Raw genomic sequence first — 19,595 nt, forward strand, 5'->3', positions numbered from 1 at the left:
TGTTTCCCTTTCTAATTAGAGAGAAAGTCAGTTTCTCGCTGCTCTCACGTCTCTATCTAGTGTTGTCAGTAATAGTTGCCAGAAGTAAAGAGAATGAAGGAAGAGTGGTTTAAAAGGGGTTTGCTCGACTCAATTTTTTGTCGGGGTTATCAAGGTAACTTTATGTTCCAAAATCTGAGCCTGGTTTGAGGTTTTCGGTATGACAGTAAAGGTTTCAAATGCAAAGTTCGAGGTAGAGAAATTTGATGGCAATCACTATTTTTCAGCAAGAATGATGTAAGAATTCTACGCACCACAACAAGTGGTATTAGAGCTTAGTTTGGGGTTTTCGGTATAGCAGTAAAGGTTTCGAATGCAAGGTTCTAGGTGGAGAAATTTGATGGCAATCACTATTTTTCAACAAGAATGATGTAGAAATTTATTTGGCAAAAGATAAAGAATTTATGAAGCTATCCAATAGATGTTGGCATGGTGAGTAGGAGATTTTGATATCAAGGTGGAGATTGTTGGATTTGGTACTATCCAAAATCACCCACATAAGGAAATCCCATATTATGTGGAATTGAGATATTTATATATTATGTGACATTGATATTGATATTTGATAAGTTTAATAAATGAAATAGAAATCCAAAAAGGATTAGAAATATTGGATATATCTCTTAGTCTTTTGAGATATATGTAATATCTATAGAAAGTTTCCTATTAATATGAACTTAATATATATATATATATATATATATATATATATATATATGGAAAACACTATGCAACGCCTATAGGAAAAAATGAACAGTGACTTCGCCTACTCCCATCACCGTCCAAAGTTCATTGCATGATCACAATTATCCGGTAGTGTTTTATTTTTACAAATCAAAATGACCTAAAATTTGGATTGTGTATTCATCAAAAATAGGGGAATCTTCAAAAAATATATAAAAATATATTTTATATGAAACAAATGACCAAAATACCCCTAAAAAGTTTCGATAATATTTTAATCAATTAGTTTTACGGATAATTTTTTTAATATTTTTATTAGATGCGCCTCAGTAAGATGTACATACTCTTCATATTTTAAGTCATTCCAATTTGTAGAAAAAAAATGAAAAATAAAATACTACCTAGCAATCGTGACCGCGCGATGAAATTTGAGTGGTGATGAGGGTAGGCGAAATCACTATTCATTTTCACCTATAGGTGTTGGGAAGACTATATATATATATATATAATGAATGTGCAGAGAATTTGTGTGTCTTATTTGGATCACCATGTACGAATAAAGGTTCCTCTTAAGAGTGAGGGGGGCAGGGCCTCGTGTGCATAAGATACAAGGTTTCCTCTTAGATAAGAAAGCTTCCTATGGAGAGAAGCATTGTGATGATGTCTTTTTGTAGGCTCGTGAAGATTGAGATGCTTATTTCTTATAGAGAAGCGGTTCTCATAGAGATTTTAGGTTGTTTTCCCTTTTAGTTAAAGAGAAGTCAGTTTATCATTCCTATTGCATCTCTATCTGGTGTTATTAGTAATGATTGTCAGAAGTAAAGAGTAGGAAGGGAGAGTGGTTTAAAACGGGTTTGTTCGATTCGATTTTTTCTCAAGGAATTTAGATGTAACTCTATATTCCAAAATCTTTAATGTAACTTTCAATGGTATAGTGGATTTCAGTTTTATGCACCCGTGGATGCAGCCCTCTTGAGTGAACCAAGTAAATCTTTGTGTTCTTGTCCTATGTGTTTCATATTTTATTTATCATACTTTATTTGTCAAAACTCAATACATTTGGTTTAGGGCTTTCGTGCACGACAACCCTCTCTTCTTGCAAAAGTAAATTATTCGAAGGGTCCAAATGGATTAGATCATGCCATTTTCAAACCCTTGCTCATGTACTTTTGATTTTTTTCACTGAAATGCCTGAAAGTTGATTTATTCCACCTGTCAAGATCAACCCGAATGTCAACTTTTCCACAAATCTATACATGGCGTTACACCGATCCTTCCTGTCCATGGGTCTTTAATTGTGTCAATGAAGTTTGGAAACATATGCCATGCCCCATATATCTGAAGAGTTTGGGACCTGAAGGAGCTAAAGATGAAGGTTGAACCATTAATGGATAGTCCTCAAAAGTATCCCAAGGGAGAAGTTCCACCATTGATACATGGAATGAGTTCACCACTGTAGGTCCACAAGAGCACAGTCTAAACGTTAACGGATGTGTCTACTATCCCTTTTATCGTTTGACCATGAGAACCAACCCTTGACGAACCCAAATCAATTAACTCGTACTCGACTAAGGTTTTTGCCTAACTTTCATAGTCTGCATATAGCTCATTTCTACCACCGAACTTTACAGAACCATCCACTAGTGTATTAAAGTCTTCTGGACTTTTTTCCTCATTTCCACTTTCATAATCTGAAGAAGAATTTAATAATCTGATGCATGATTATAATCTAAATCTGTTACCACCCGAAATGGAAGATATACTCCCAAAAGTGATAGACGATCCACAAACTTCCAATAACTGTAATATGTTAAGAAAAATACAAGATTATAAATATGTCAACCTCCTGAATAAAGTAATAACCCAAATATGGTTTACCATCATAAAAATAGTGGTACAAAAAGTGTTTACTTTTCAAACTACTGCTATTATCGATTCTAGAGCCGATCTAAACTGTATAAATGGAGGACTAGTTCCAACCAAATATTTTAGCAAAACAACACAGGTTTTGAACATTGCTGATGGTAGTAAAATGATAATATAAACTATCTGATGCAACAGTTTGCAATAATGGCGCATGCTTTAAATTTCCTTTTATAATGGTTAAAGGATTAAGCCAACCTGTGATACTTCGAACTCCCTTCTTAAACATGCTTTACCCCATTAGAATTGATAATACTGGGATAAAAGCTGATATTGAAGGATATGAAGTAAAATTTGACTTCATTGATAAACCAATAATTCATGAAATAAATAGCATCAAAAATAAGATTTCTACGAAAGAAGATTTCTCTTTAATTTTAAAGAAGAGGTTAAGTATAAGACTATTGATGAAAAATTAACATCTCCACAAATACAAAATAAAATTAATAACTTCAAAACGATACTTGAAAAAGAAGTTTGTGCAGAAATCCCTAACACTTTTTGGAATAGAAAGCAACACATTGTGAAACTTCCTTATGAACCAGGCTTTAACGAACAGAAAATTCCAACTAAAGCCAGACCAATACAAATGAATAGCAGACTCCTAGAAATTTGTAAAATCGAAATACAATAACTTCTTGACAAAAAACTAATTAAGAAAAGTTCTTCACCCTGGAGCTGTGGAGCTTTTTATGTAGAAAAAGCTTCGGAGATTGAAAGGGGAGCCCCACGCCTTATTATAAATTATAAACACTTGAATAAGGTTTTGAGATGGATTTGCTACCATATTCCAAATAAAAGGGATCTCCTTGATAGATTAGTCAATGCCTGTATTTTTTCAAAGTTTGATTTATAATCAGGATAATGGCAAATTCAAATTTTCGAAAAAGATAAATATAAAATAGCATTTAATGTTCCTTTCGGGCATTTTGAATGGAATGTAATACCTTTTAGGTTAAAAAATGCCCCTTCAGAATTTCAAAATATTATGAATGATATTTTTAATCCATATACTAAGTTCATTGTTTTCTATATTGATGATGTCCTCGTATCTTATGATAATGTTGACCAACATTGGAGACATTTAAAAATATTTTTTAAAGCTTTAAAAAATGTCGGACTAGTTGTTTCTGCTAGGAAAATAAACCTTTTTAAAACAACAATTAGGTTATTTGGGCATAATATCTTTCAAGGAAGGATAATTCCTATTGATAGAGCAATTGATTTTGCTTTCAGATTCCCCGAAATCATAAAAGATAAAAAAGAATTACAAAGATTTTTAGGATATCTAAATTATATTTCAAATTTTTATAAAGATTTATCTTAAGATGCTAAACCTTTATTCCAAAGACTAAAAGATAATTCTCCAGATGAGAAAATTAAAACAAAAGGCCAAAGAATTACTTTGTTTAGCTCGATCCAATTCGACAGCTTTTAAAATTATAGAAACCGATGCTTTCGAAATAGGATTAGGAGGTATCCTTAAACAAAAAATCCTAGATGAGGAACAACTTATACACTTTACCTCTAAAGCCTGGAATCCGGCACAACAAAAGTATTCTACTATTAAAAAGGAGGTCTTAGCAATAATACATTGTGTCACGAAATTTCAAAGTGACCTGCTTAGCAAAATATTCCTCATACAGACTGATTGCAAATCAGCCAAAGACATTTTAGAAAAAGATGTCAAAAATCTCGTTGCCAAGCAGATTTTCACTCGATGGCAAGGTATTCTTTCCGCTTTTGATTTTGATATTGAACATATTCAAGGGAAAAATAATCATCTTCTTGACTTTTTGACTAGAGAATTTTGCAGGGAGGGAAGGAGAAGCCAATAGCCGAGAATACAGCCGATGGATATAGACCCTAGCTCAAGAAAATGCCTGACTTTATATAATAGCTCAGGAAAACACCTGGCTACAAATAGTTCTAGCCCAGTAAAATCCCTGGCATCCTCATCAAATCCAAATGCTTTAATAAGAAAGCAAGCTCAAGAGATTCAAATATATGCTCAACAGTCCCCTTTGAGCTCTAATAGTCCAAATCCTGATAGAATTTCGTTTCTTGATACAACTTATATCCCGCTGATCATTATAAAATCCAACAACCTAGAATACAGCTGATGGATATAGTCCCTAGCTTAGGAAAAGGCCTGACTTTATATAATAACTCAGGAAAACACCTGGCTACAAATAGTTCTAGCCCAGGAAAATCCCTGGCGTCCTTATCAAATCCAAATGTTTTAATAAGAAGCAAGCTCGAGAGATTCAAATATCTCTTCAATAGTCCCCTTTGAGCTCTAATAGTCCAAATCTTGATAGAACTTCGTTTCTTGATACAGCTTATATCCCGCTGACCATAGTAGATAATGAACACAGGGAAAAAGACCCTACTGAATTAGCCGCTACATAGCTGTGCCATTATCTACATCCTAATATGAGAGAAAGATGTAGAGAATGGTATGAAGCTATTTTAATGGAAACCAGTACACCACTATAGAAACAATGACTTGGAAATAGCATATTCAAAATTTCAAATATATAAAATTATCTCTTATAATGACTGGGGTCTGAATCCCTTAAAACCAAGGGCATTAATTACCAAAGGATTTAAAATCAAATCCTTTCATTATTTTGAATATATTAAGGCATGGGACAAAATCTTTGCCTACCGAATGCAAAAAATACGCACAACTGGTATGTGCAGTTTAAAAGAACCAAGCTAATAGAATTTCTAAACTAGTTTAAAAGTTGGTTCCTGTTATGAGGATCATTAAGCCAAATACTTCTAGAAAAATTTCAAATATCACAGAGAAAATTCTCTGAATATAATAAAGCTAGTCTAAAACGAGACTATCACATATATTTCATGGCTCTATATCAGATTCCCTGGATTTTAAAATGGTCCTACCAAATTTCTGATGATGATTTAGACCGGTGGGATTATATTCCAGAACTATAAAGACAAATTTCAATTAAATGGTGGGACAATTATAAGAATGACTCTCTAGATCTTGACATGAAAGAAAAGGCATCTTACATTGTCGGTGTGAACTTAAGAACATTTGGAGTCTGCCCTCCCCTCTTTTATAAAAGGACGACCAGGCCTTAGAAGTAAGCACCTTGGGATTTCTTTCATAATATCATAGCTAGGATTTTAATACTTTGTAAGTAAGTGCTTTCTGAGTTATTGTTGTAAGTTTGAGTGATTACTGTGAGTACTTCAAGTCTGTTTTCTGCCTCTCACATCTGCTTTGAGCTTTCATGTAAGTGCCTATCTCTGTTTTGCTTCTGTAAATCTTGTACTTCTGTTTCTATTTTTATAAATCATTGTTATTATGTATGAATGTTACTCTTTCTTCTTTATGAATTTTATTTATTCCTTTTCTGCTATTATGGTATCAGAGCTAGTTTATTCAGTAGAAAACTGAACCAATTTGTACATTTTATCATGTTAACATACCTAAAGTCGTTGTAACCTAAAGACCACCATGAGCCAGAAAGGCCGTAAGGTACAGGGACTGTTTCCGGTTGACTCAGGAAAAGAAGACTAAGATGATAAAATGGCAAATTTGTTTAGAACTCTATTGAATAGAACGGCTTCTAGTAGTTCTAGTCATAATACTCTACGAGTAAATAACAGAGAAGAAATAATAATAGATAATCTTGAGAAACAATTGCAAAACTGGAATATCCCAAAGGTCCCCACAAATGATATTTATAAAAAAGGAACATTTGAGTTTAAAAGCAGTTTTTCAATAAAAACGATGTATTTTATTCCAGACTACTATCTAGAGAAGATAATAAAGCTGACCATTGGAAAGAAAAATTCATTGCTGGACTTCCTCATTTGTTTGGGGAAAAAGTTAAAATAAGATTGAAAAATAAGCATGAGTGAATTATCCCTTATTCTTTGTACACTCTTGGAGAATTATCAGAAACAATTTGTGTTGAAGGTCTTGCTTTATGCACAGACTTAAAATTGAAAAGACAATTGAAGAAACAAAGAGTGACAGGGAAAAAGTAATTGAGAGATTTTTATAAGTAATTCAGCTTTAACACAATGCCTACTTTCAAACCCTCTCACAAACAAAACTTTAGAGACTCTAGAGATTCTAGAAAGACAAAGTCTAGATATTCAAAAGGAAAGAAAAATACCTTTCTTAAAATTTTTTTACAAGATCACTCCTTTAAACAAAAGGGCAAAAGGAAAATACCAGTTTGCTATAACTGTGGGAAAGTAGGACACTATAAAAATAAATGTCGTATGAAAAAGAAAATAAACGCTTTAGAAATAGACCTTGAAATAACAAAACAATCATTTGATATCCTTTTAATTAAAAGAGATGATTCTGAAGAATCTTCTGACTCTGATGAAGAAATGATCATCAGAGAGATAAATGATGAAGAATTGATTTTCTCCAATTCAAATTCTGAAATAGATTATGAAGATATTAATTGTCAGTGTAATTTCTTGAAAGGCCTAAACTTAAATACTCTGACAAAGAAAGAAAATCTCATAATTGACGTAATTGATAAAATAAGTGACCCGGAGGCTAAAAGAGAAGCCTTAATTCAGTATATCAACATGGCCAAAGAACCTTCAAGTTCTCTTGCTCCTAAATCGACTCTTGTTCCTACTAATGAAGATTACAGCTTTAGTAATATTATGAAAAGAGTTCAAAATAGAACTTAAAACCAAAAAGAACCTATAATTCATGGTCTAAAAAATGAAATAAATGAGGTATTCGAAATGAATTGATAACTCTAAAAACTAGAGTACAATATATATATATGGGATAGTCTTCCCAATGCTTGTAGGTGAAAATGAACAGTTCAATGCCTATAGGCGAAAATGAACAGTGATTTTGCCTACCCTCATCACTGTCTAAAGTTCATCGTACGGTCACGATTGTCCAGTAGTGTTTTATTTTTCATTTTTTTTCAAATTGTAATGATCTGAAATTTGGAGCATGTGCATATCTTAGTGAGGAGTACCTAATAAAAATATAAAAAAAAAAATCGTGAAAACAATATTAACCAAAATACCCCTGAAGCTTTTCGACGGTATTTTGATCAATTTATTTAATGTAAAATATTTTTTTGATATTTTTCGTAGATTCGCCTATTTTTGATCATCACACATTCCAAATTTCAAATCATTTTGATTTGTAAAAAGAAAATGTAAAATAAAACACTACCGGATAATCGTGACCGTGCGATGAACTTTAGACGGTGATGAGGGTAGGCAAAATCACTGTTCATTTTTGCCTATAGCCGTTTTGTAGTATCTTCCTATATATATATATATATATATATATATATATATATATATATATATATATATATATATATATATATATATATATATATATATATATATATATATATATATATATGTGGGAAACATTTATATAGAGCTGAGGCTCTAAACAATCAAATTAGAGCCTACCTCAAAAATTTTACTAGAAGAGGTTGTTTTGATGCCCAAATATCCTCAAATTGATCATCATGACATCAAGATGCAATGAATGATAAAAAAATGGATTTCGAGTTTTGAAAATAGTAATGCATTTTTGGACCGTCAATTTTCAAGTTTTCATATATCTATCAATCTGCATTATTTTTGAAGCTTTAAACTTTATAAATAAAGATGAAAATACATTTTAAGGCTATCACAATGTTTTTCAATATTGAAACCACATTTCTCCACACTATTTGAAGTTAGGCTCTAATTTGATTGTTTAGAGCCTAGGCTCTATACAAACCACACCCATATATATATATATATATATATATATATATATATATATATATACAATGGAACATGATTAGATAGTTCTAGACAAGGTAATTCCTTAGCTTTAAGTTTAATTTTTTTTAAACGGCGTTGGTATGCTTGTTAGTCCAATCCGGAGGGTTTATTTTAAGTTGTTTGAACAAAGACTTTGCGTCTAGGGCAAAGTCTTTATAAAAATCAGAAATATAATTTTAACATCCAAGGAATCTTTGGAGTTCTTATCTTTTATGATATCAAGAAATTTATCCGCAAATTGAATTACTCTATCAATAGGGACAATTCTTCCCTGATAAATATTGTTGTCAAGAAACCTTATCTTGGCTTGGAAAAGGTTAAGCTTTTTTGCCAATGCCACTAAGCTAGCATTTTTAATAGTTTCTAGGAATACCTTTAAATGCCTCCAATGTTGCTCAATGGATTCCAACACATCATCAATGTAGACTCATAAATTTAGTGAAAGGATTAAAAATATCTTCATAATATTTTGAAATTCGAATGGTGAATTTCGTAATCCGAACGATGTGACATTCCATTCATAGTGCCTAAAGGGGACATTAAATATTGTTTTGTATCTATCTTTTTCAACAATTTGGATCTGCAAATATCCAGATTTTAGATCAAATTTTGAGAAGATACTGCGCATTGACAATCCTATCCACGAGTTCCCGTTTGTTTGGGATTGGATATCTTATCCATCTTAATGCCTTATTCAAAGGTTCATAATTGATAACTAACCGAGGGGCACTTCTTTCAATTTCCGAAGCCTTCTCAACATAGAAAGTTGAGCAACTCCATAGTGAGGGGCTTTTTCGAATAAGTTTTTTATTGAGTAAATCTTGTATTCCTTTCTTACAGATTTTTAATAGCCTACTATTCATTTGAATATGCCTTGCTTTAGTTGGAATTTTTCGCTCGTTAAAATTTGGTTCATACGGGAGTTCTACAATTTGTTGTTTTCTATCCCAAAAGGCATTAGGGATGTCAGCACAAATTTCCTTTTCAAGACTTATTTTAAAAGTACTAATCTCATGTTGGATTTTAGAAGATAACAATTTCTATTCAATTGTTTTATATTTGATTTCTTCTTTTAGAGAGAAAATAAATTTTTCTTTAGTAGAGATCTAGTTTTTAATATTATTTATTTCATGCACCCAAGGTTTTTCAATGAAGTCAAATTTTACTTCTTGTCTCTTAATTCTTTTTCAGAAGCAAAACAAGAAAAAAAAAAAAGAGAAAAAAAAATGCCTATGGTAGTGGTAACTGTAATTAGTTATATTTTTCATGGTCACGAGCATGCCAATATTAGCACCGATGGTGCGTAAATGTAACTCATTATTCAAATAACTATTCAGAGTTTCTAGAGCTCCTTGCAAGGCTTGTTGGAAAACTCGTTGTCAAACCTGATTCATCACTCTGTGTTGTTCAAAATGAATGCTTTCATTTTTGTAATTTTCTAATCGTTCTAAATTTTCATAAGCAGCATTAATCAAATTCCTTTTTTCTTGTTCTAATATCAAAGTAACCATTAACTCAAAATTCATCGGCTTCAATTTCCACTTTATGTAAGCAAGCCCCGGCCTTTTGCAAGCTACTCAATGGCTCCGACATAGTTGTTCGTAATCACTAATCAGACTAAAGATTCTCTATTTTCGATTATCTAATAAATCACTTAGTGAAAGTAACTTGTCTCCATATCAATTCCAGAACTTCTATGATCTCTTCCCAAAGCGAACATGAATATTTCTATTCATTTGGTTGTCACACTCAATTACTTATGGACACTCATGTATCTACCCTCTCTTCGTTCTACGATATCAAAACTGATAAAAGACCAAGATCCCTAGAGGGCTCTTCCTACCTGGTAACTGTCAGGAAAGTCGTTTCTTTTTTTTTATTATCTTTAAATCCAAAGAATTTTTATTCTGCATAGGTTGTCAATTCGACATTGGATAAAAAGTTGGAGTGCTTTTTTTTTTACAGTGAATTGTCACAATTATTCTATCGATATGAGAGTTCTATATTGGATAAATTACCAACTCTTCATTTTGAAACCATCTCTACTAATGCAGTGGTAGAAAGAGTACCTTATTGTGCCTAGACTTCACTTTAGTTTTAACCATGTAAATAGTCCTACATTCATGAAATGCTATAGTTCCTACTTATGAATTTTTATTTATTCAGAAGTAATTCGTTAGGATCATGCACCTTAATTCTTTTTTATTTATCTATTATTTTATAACTTATAACATAACATCATTTATAATCTGATTATTATATAATTATTAATTATTATTTTACAATTATTATTATTATAAGTATGAGTAATTATTATTATTTTAAATTATTACTATTTTAATGTGTGTGTGTGTATATATATATATATATATATATATATATATATTAGTATAATAGAATTTAGCACATTAGTAGAATAGAATTTCTGTTCTATAGACAGAAATATTCCGTTATTAGAAGATGTATATGGTTATTCTAGAATGCAGCACAATAATGGTGAACTTAGAATTTAGTAAAAAATGATCTTTTCCTATAAATATTTTATGTACTTTGAAAAGGGTATTATGGTCTTTTCAAAATCATTCCAAAACTCAATTTCAAATTCAAAAAGATTCTTTTGACTTTTTGAATGATGATCGGACTTTAAAGGTCAGTTAAAATTACAAAAATGCCCTTCTTAAAATTTTCAAGTAAGCTGCTGTAATATACTTTTTTATATTTGTAAGGCCATTTGACGTAAAAAATTATGGAGTACTTAATTCTAATTGGGTCTCACACACCTCTCATGCCACTTTTATAATAAAAGAAACAATGAATATCTCAAGATATAATCTTCCTAGGGTTGTGTTGTAGCATGTATTCCAACTCCAGCCAATATACCACAAGCTCTAAATTTGTTAGTGGAGGTTGCGGGAGATTATGGTGTTCATCATGGATCTATCTATCTCGATTGGATTGGCTTCCAAAGATGAGAAAGAATGTATTTGATGTGTTAGGGTCTTATTTTGCAACTTAGTTTATTCGTTGTTATATTCATGTTTATTAGAGTTTTGCAGACGTGGTGTTATTTCTTGGGCTGTGTTTGTTTTGATTAACTCTTAGTTTCTTTCTCAATTCATTTGGGTCTCTTAAAGAGGCTCGTTTTTTATATATCCTTCATCTTTGCAAGTCTGCATTCTTCTGTTTTGAAAACACATATATGGATATTTGTGCTAGTCTCATTATTCGAATGGTATTTAATTTCCAATCCTATCTTCTTCTTTTATGAAATTCACTATGAATGTTATTTTATTGTATTCAGATCTTCCAGAGGATCGTTTTTATGATTGGGTTGCATTTAATGTGCAAGTGCGCATCTGGATGGCTTGTGATGCGTTTATGACCACAATTATGTAAGTATGAGATAGCTAAAATAATAATATATATATATATATATATATATCGGTCCCATTAGATTTTGGGGTTGTTCAGCACATGTCCTAGTTCCCTTCCAAAACCCAAAAAAACTGGACCCAAAGGCTGTTAAGTGTGTTTTTATAGGGTCCCCAAATCACGGTAAAGGCTATAGATTCTATGACTTATCTAATGAGACGATCATTGAGAGTCTAGATGCACATTTTCATGATAGGGAAGGTTATTCATAAGAAGGTTGATTTCTATGCCCACCCAAGTGCTTCACTTATTTAGGAGAAGTCTATGAAAGAGTCAGTGAAGTGGAAAGTGATGAGCCAGCTACTAAGGTATCCAAAGCACAAGCAATGGCTGGAAGCCATGGAGAATGAAATGAAATCAATTAATGAAAACAAAGTATGGGAACTAGCCTGTCTTCCTCCAAATCGCAAGGCGATCAGATTGAAATGGGTGCTCAAGAAGAAATTAAATTCTGAGGGACAAATTGAAAATTATACGGCTAGACTAGTAGCCAGAAGGTGCAACCAGATGGAAGGCAGAAACTACCAAGACACCACCTGCTGCAAAACTAGTCCATTAGGATAATCCTCTCCATTACAATCCACTTAGATCTTGAGCTCCATCATATGGATGTCAAAACGACATTCCTCAATGGAGAATTAGAGCATGAGGTTTAATTGAGACAGCCTAATGGATTTGAAATTTAAAAGGAAGAGAATATGCTGTGTACAGGCTCTTTAAATCTCTCTATGGCTTGAAACAAGCATAGAGAAGGTGGTTTGACCAACCACGATTTACGCCCAATGAGGACGATTACTGTGTGTATGTTAAGGTCAGTGGGAGTGATATAGTGTTTTTATCATTGCATGTGGACGGCGTTCTAATTGTTAGTAACTCGCTAGGGCTAATCAAATAGACAAAGATTATATTATAATTGCCAGTAACCCTCTAGGATTAATCAAAGAGACAACAAAGGTTATATTGTTAGAAAAATTCGATATGAAGGATATGGGGGAGGCCTCATACATACTAGGAATTAAAATCATCAGAAATAGATCAATTAAATTGCTTCATTTGTCACAAACAACCTATTTCAAGAAAGTATTGGAGATATTTCACATAATTGATTGCAAACCTTTCAGCATACCTCTTGATAACATAATAAAACTACGCTTGAAGATGTGTCCCAAAGATGATGAAGAAAGAGCATACTGGAGAGAGTCCCCTATAGGAGTATTGTGGGATTTTTTATTTGTCTTACACAAGGGACCAGGCTAGACTTATTGAGTGTTGCCTTATGATTGGTGGTAGAAGGATAAGGAGGGACACCTTATGACAAGTAATAAGTGGATGTCCCCCTTGAAAGTGACTTCTCATATTACTTGAAGTAAGAACCAAGTTTTGTTTCAAGAAAGAGAATAAGAGGGGGGGCATCCCCGTGTTGTCTATTTCAAATTAGATGGTTGTGATGCCATGATTTCAAATTCAATGGTGATAAATGCCTTAAAAGTATAATTTGGGTTTGAAGGGCACTTAAGTAATTTTAGAAAATTTGGAGGTGAGACTTCTCATATTACTTGAAGTGAGAAGCAAGTTTTGTTTTAAGAGAGAGAATACGAGGGGGGGCATGTCCCATGTTTGTCTATTTCAAATTAGATGGCTGTGATGCCATGATTTCAAATTCGAAGTTAGAATGCTCGGGCTGTGTTGGTCTGAGGATGGTGATATCGAACCGCTCCAACTAATGAAAACACTACGGTCTGAGATCTGAAACCTCGAATTGCGAGTTAAGTTAAAACTTAAACCTCATACCTCTTTAATTTTTTTTTGCAAAATTGCAATCTGACCTTGGACTGCTTCAAATTTTTTTGCAAAATTGCGATCCGAGGATTCTAACCTCGGACTGCTCTCTGAGTCCCTTAAACCCCGAAAACCCCCAATTTTTGTTCGTATTCTCTCTCTCAACCCCTCTCTCTCTCTCTCTCTCTCTCTCTCTCTCTCTCTCTCTCTCTCTCTCTATACCTTCGACTTGAATGGGAGGATCTCCAGCACATTTCTTCAATTCCATCATTATTTGATAAACCAAGTGATTTTTTTTTGTTTTTTCATACCCTATTTTAGTTAAAGTTTTTTAAGGGAAAGTTGGATTGTTAAATTGCAGGTTGCCATTCATTCAAAGGAGATAATTAGGTTTGCTAGAATGAATAATATCACCTGACATATAAGAAAAAATTATGAGGGTTTGGCTTTCTTCTTTTTGACAATCGAAAATGTGGGTTTCTAGACAATGAGAAAATATCGAAAATGCTTGAATCAATTGAAAATGAGAAAAAATTATGAGGGTTTGGATTTCTTCATTTTGCCAATCGAAAATGAGGGTTTTTAAACAATGAGAAAAAATCGAAAATGCTTGAATCAATCTAAATGAGAAAAAATCGAATATGAGGGTTCTTTAAACAATAAAAAAAAAAAAAATTACTAGGGGCAATCAATAGAGCCATGAATTTCTTCATTTTGACATATGAGGGTTTTGGTTTGTTTGTTTGAATGTAGTGTAAAATCAATGGTTTTGGTGTTATATTTTCTTTTATACATGTAATTTATTTTTTAATTTAATTATTTTGTAATATGTCATGCTCAATGTGTAAAGGGAAAAGTTTATATAGAGCCTAAGCTCTAAACAATGAAATTAGAGCCTACCTCAAAAATTTCACTAGAATAGGTTGTTTTGATGCTCAAATGTCATCAAATTGATTATCTCGACATCAAGATGGATGGACATGAGCAGAAAATGGATTTCAAGTTTTGGAAATAGTGCATCTTATAACGCACATTTGGACCGTCAATTTTCAAGATTTTCATATTTTCATAGATATGCTTGATCTACACTATTTTTGAAGCTTTAAATTTTATAATTTAAGATGGAAGTATATTTTAAGGCTAATACAAAAACTTCAGTATTGAAACCATATTTCTCGATACTATTTGATGGTGGGCTCTAATTTGATTGTTTAGAGCCTCGGCTCTATACAAACCGCACCCATATGTAATTGCCCCTAGAAATTTATCGAAAATATCATGAAATCGTGAGTTAGGGTTTAATTAGAATGAAAATGTCAAAAATTCTTTGGTTTTATTTGTAATTTATCTTCTTTAACTACGCTACAATGGATTTTATGCATTTTGAAGAATTTGGGGGGACTGGGACTTTAAATTTATCTAGAATGCGTGAATCATATTTGATTTGCTGAGAATAGTGCGTTGATTTTACTATGAGAACATGAGAAAAAGTTGAATGGATGTTTTATGATTAGAGAATAGTGCTTTGATTTGATTATGAAAAGGTGAAGCAAAGTTAAATGGATGGTTTAGGATTTGAGGATAGTGCTTTGATTTGTTTATGAGAACATGAAGAAAAGTTGAATGAAAAAGTTGAGAATAATGCCTTGATTTGATATTGTGACTTTGGTTTTATTTGCCATTGAAATATAACATGACCTATTTTTTCCTTGTTGATGGATGGTTTATGTAATGTTTATCTCAGGATATTTCACTTGAATTTCATGACTCTTTTTGAATCCCTGTTATAAATATTGTAGTGAAAGTGAGAGCTTGAACTAATGAAAAAACAAAGAAGTGATAATGTTAAAGTTAAAGTGATAATGAAAGTTTCAAGAGGTTTTTTGGTCATTATATTTTATCGAAAATTTATTTTTTAATATATTTTATAGGTGCACCCCAATGAGAAGATAGTGCATACCAAATTTCATATTCATACAAAAAATACTTTGAGACGTCGGATCTAAGATCAAACGGTGAGTGGCTCTTTTGATCAAAATTGGATAGTTGGATGGTAGAGGAAGCATATATCTTCTATGTAGTAGGGGAAGTATAGAAACCTTTCCCAAGTTATCACTATCCATTCAGTAGGTTGGACAATGAAGGAGGGAGAGTGACATGCATGATCAAGTTTATGTTAAAATCGATGGGGTCCACTCTCCCTCCATCGCTAACCAACCTATAGATTAGATGATAAGAACCCTCGTGTTGCATTATGTATCACACTCTAGATATACAAGGTATGTCAAGGGAATATGAATTAGGAAATAACAAATAAATTTATAAAATCATAACATTATCGCTTTTTTGTTTTTTTCATTAGTTCAAGCTCTCACTTTCATTACAATATTTATAACAGGGGTTCAAAAAGAGTGATGAAATTCAAGTGAAATATCCTGAGATAAACATTACATAAACCATCCATCAATAAGTAAAAAATAGGTGATGTTATATTCCAAAGTCAGTCTCAAATCAAGGCATTATTCTCAACTTTTCTATTCAACTTTTTTTCATGTTCGCATAAACAAATCGAAGCACTATTCTCAAATCCTAAACCATCCATTCAACTTTGCTTCGCCTTTTCATAATCAAATCAAAGCACTATTCTCTAATTATAAACCATCCATTCAACTTTCTCTTATGTTCTCATAATAAAAGTAAAGCACTATTCTCAGGAAATCCAATATAATTCATGCAATCTAAATAAATTTACAGTCCCGGCCCCAAAATTCTTCAAAAACCACAAAACCCACTGTAGCACAGTTAAAGAAGATAAATTACAAATAAAATGAAAGAAAATTTGACATTTTCATGCCAATTAAACCCTAACTCATGATTTCATGATACTTTCGGTAAATTTCTAGGAGCATTTATACATTGAGCATGACATATCACAAAATAATTAAATTAAATAATAAATTACATATATAAATGAAAATATAACACTAAAACCACTGATTTTACACTACATTCAAACAAACAAAAAAATCCTCATGTCAAAATGAGGAAATTCATGCTTTGTTGATTGCCCCTAATAATTGTTTTTCTGATTTTTTATTGTTTAACAAACCCTCATGTTCGTTTTTTCTCATTTCAATTGATTCAAGCATTTTCAATTTTTTCTTATTGTTTAAAAACCCTCATTTTCGATTGTCAAAATGAAGAAATGCAAACCCCTCATAATTATTTCTCATTTTCAATTGATTCAAGCATTTTCGATATTTTCTCATTGTTTAGAAAAATTTTCGATTGTCAAAAAAAGAAATCCAAACCTTCATAATTTTTTCTCATGTCAGGTGATATTATCCATTCTAGCAATCCTAATCATCGCCTTTTGAATTAATGGCAACCCCCAATTTAAGAATTCAACTTCCCCTTCAAAAACCTTTAACTAATAGGGTATGAAAAAAAAACAATTCAGCTGGTTTTTCAAATCACGACGAAATTGCAGAAATGTGCCGGAGATCCTTTCGTTCAATTTGGGGCCGGTTGACAGTATATATATATATATATATAAGGTGCGGTTTATATAGAGCCAAGGCTCTAAACAATCAAAGTAAAGTGCACCTTCAAATAGTATTGAGAAATGTACTTTCAATACTGAAAACCTTTGTGATAGCCTTAAAATATATTTTTGTCTTTAATTATAAAATTTAAAGCTTCAAAAATATTGTAGATCAAATGGATCTATGAAAACTTGAAAATTTTGAAAATTGACGGTCCAAAAATTCGTTACAAGATGCACTATTTCCAAATCTTGGAGTCAATTGTTTTCTCATGTCCATGCATCTTGATGTCAAGATGATCAATCTGAGGATATTTGAGCATCAAAACAACGTTTTCTAGTGAAATGTTTTAGGTGGGCTCTAATTTGATTGTCTAGAACCTTGGCTCTATATAAACTTTTTCCATATATATATACACACACACACATACACATACACACACACACACACACACACACACACACATATATATATATATATATATAGATATAGATATATATATATATATATAGATATAGATATATATATACAGAGAGAGAGAGAGAGCGAGGTTGAGAGAGAGAATATGAACAGAAATTCGGGGTTTTCAGGTTTTAAGTGAATCAGAGAGCGGTCCGAGGTTAGAATCCTCATATCGCAATTTTGCAAGCCCGAGGTTAGAATCCTCATATTGCAAGTTTGCAAAAAAAATTAAAGCAGTCCGAGGTTTAGGTTACCAGATCGAAATTTTAACTTAACTCACAATCTGAGGTTTCAGATCTCGGATCGTAGTGTTTTCATTACTTGATGGGGCGGTTTGATATCACCATCCTCAGACTGACACTATCCGAGGATTCTAACCTCGAACCGCAATTGGTATGACTTAAAAACCTTTAGCGGTCCTCGAGGATTCGAACCTCGAACCATATCGTCGGGCTCTGCCCTACCAATGGAAATTATAAAAAGAAAAATAAATAAATTTGGCTAGAAAAAAAAAAACATAGTCGGTCAAACCGACCTTAGTTGTAATATTCGCTTATAAGAGGAGCAAACCGTATTTTACGTATTTATATAGGATCCGTACGTAAGTAACTCAAAAAACTATGCTAAAATAGATCATTTACATGCTTAAAAAGATCATTTCTTAGGTTTCATATAGAAAGAACAAATTACTATGGCACTGCTATTTGTTTTTCGTTGGTTTTTATGCATCAGAAAAATTTTATTGGCTTTTTATCGTGACCATCTATTTTATTATGCTAATATTTGGAATTTCAGTGCATAAAAAATGTAAAGAGCATTTGTGAACTAAATTTCATAATTGCATGTGCCATGTAGATATACAGTTGATGCATGTGTTCATAATGCTTTATGATATACTTGTTATACTAAGTTAGGATTCGTCTTTCAATGGTAAGATTATTCTGTCAGGAACTCCTTGGAGACTGTAGATGAAATAGTTATTGTATTTTTTATGAATTTGCAGATACTAATTAGTGTTCCATTGTACAATAATGTCTTCTACATCACACATCCTTTGGTTATGTGATGGTCATAATACTTAATAAGGAATATACTAAATCAATAAGACATTTATCTCTATCGCAGATACTAGATGTTTAGCATCATACATCCATTGGTTCTCTGATGGTCATAATACTTATAAGGAATGGACTAAATCAGTAAGTCAATCTGTCTATTGCAGGTACTAGATCTCTTTAACAGCAGCGTGGATGCATAAAATATGGACAGTGAGTGGTCAATGGAGAAAGTCCTTCAAGTCATTATTAATTGCCGATTTTGGCATGGTGATGGAAGGAATGTAGAATTCTACAATAATCTAGTAAGAGTTAGATTATGTTGGGATCCTTTTTTTTTTTCTTTTTGAAGAAATCCTCCAATTGCTTGATCTTTTAATTGATATGGACTTTTTGTCCTTTCCATCTTTGCTTTTCTCTATTTGCAAAAACATTTCAAGTTGGCCTATCATCTGTTTGGGTAGCTGGATTATTTTTTGTTGATCTCTGCACCACACAGTTGTGGCCTTCTCTTATAGATCAGATTAAGCTTAAGACTACACAAAAAGATGATGAAGATGGAGGCTTCAGTGTTACTATTTTCTCACCTCCAAGCCCTTTTGAAGGCTTGGTAGGGACACACCAACTCTTTGCAATTCATTCATGACTAGCTTTCTCACAAGATCTTCAGGTGGTTCTGTTTATATAGCAAACATCTGCCTTAACAATTGCACACACCTTGGGTTACAGTTGAAACAACCATTGTTGATTTTACATAAGCTTATGATGCAGAACTTCTTTACTTCTTGCTCTTTGTGCCATGGCTCAGGGTTTTATTATGTTGTAGTCTTTGTTTCTTAATATAGTGGAAGGCAGTTTGTTA

At 32.3% G+C, this 19,595-nt stretch overlaps 1 long non-coding RNA gene across 2 annotated transcripts in view; it reads left to right on the plus strand.

Moving 5' to 3' along the window:
• LOC105420735 (uncharacterized) overlaps positions 1-19,595 on the plus strand; it is a 154,462-nt gene extending 134,867 nt beyond the window's left edge. The window contains exons 10-11 of one of the 2 annotated variants that reach the window (XR_016050920.1): positions 11,762-11,852; positions 18,901-19,595. This is a non-coding gene — a long non-coding RNA (uncharacterized LOC105420735). The remainder of the gene's footprint in view (positions 1-11,761; positions 11,853-18,900) is intronic. The other variant, XR_016050923.1, reaches the window with a different exon arrangement.

The sequence above is a fragment of the Amborella trichopoda genome, chromosome 3, assembly GCF_054954075.1.
Source record: "Amborella trichopoda isolate Santa Cruz 75 chromosome 3, AtrichopodaSantaCruz75HAP2 v2.0, whole genome shotgun sequence".
Lineage (NCBI taxonomy): Eukaryota > Viridiplantae > Streptophyta > Magnoliopsida > Amborellales > Amborellaceae > Amborella > Amborella trichopoda.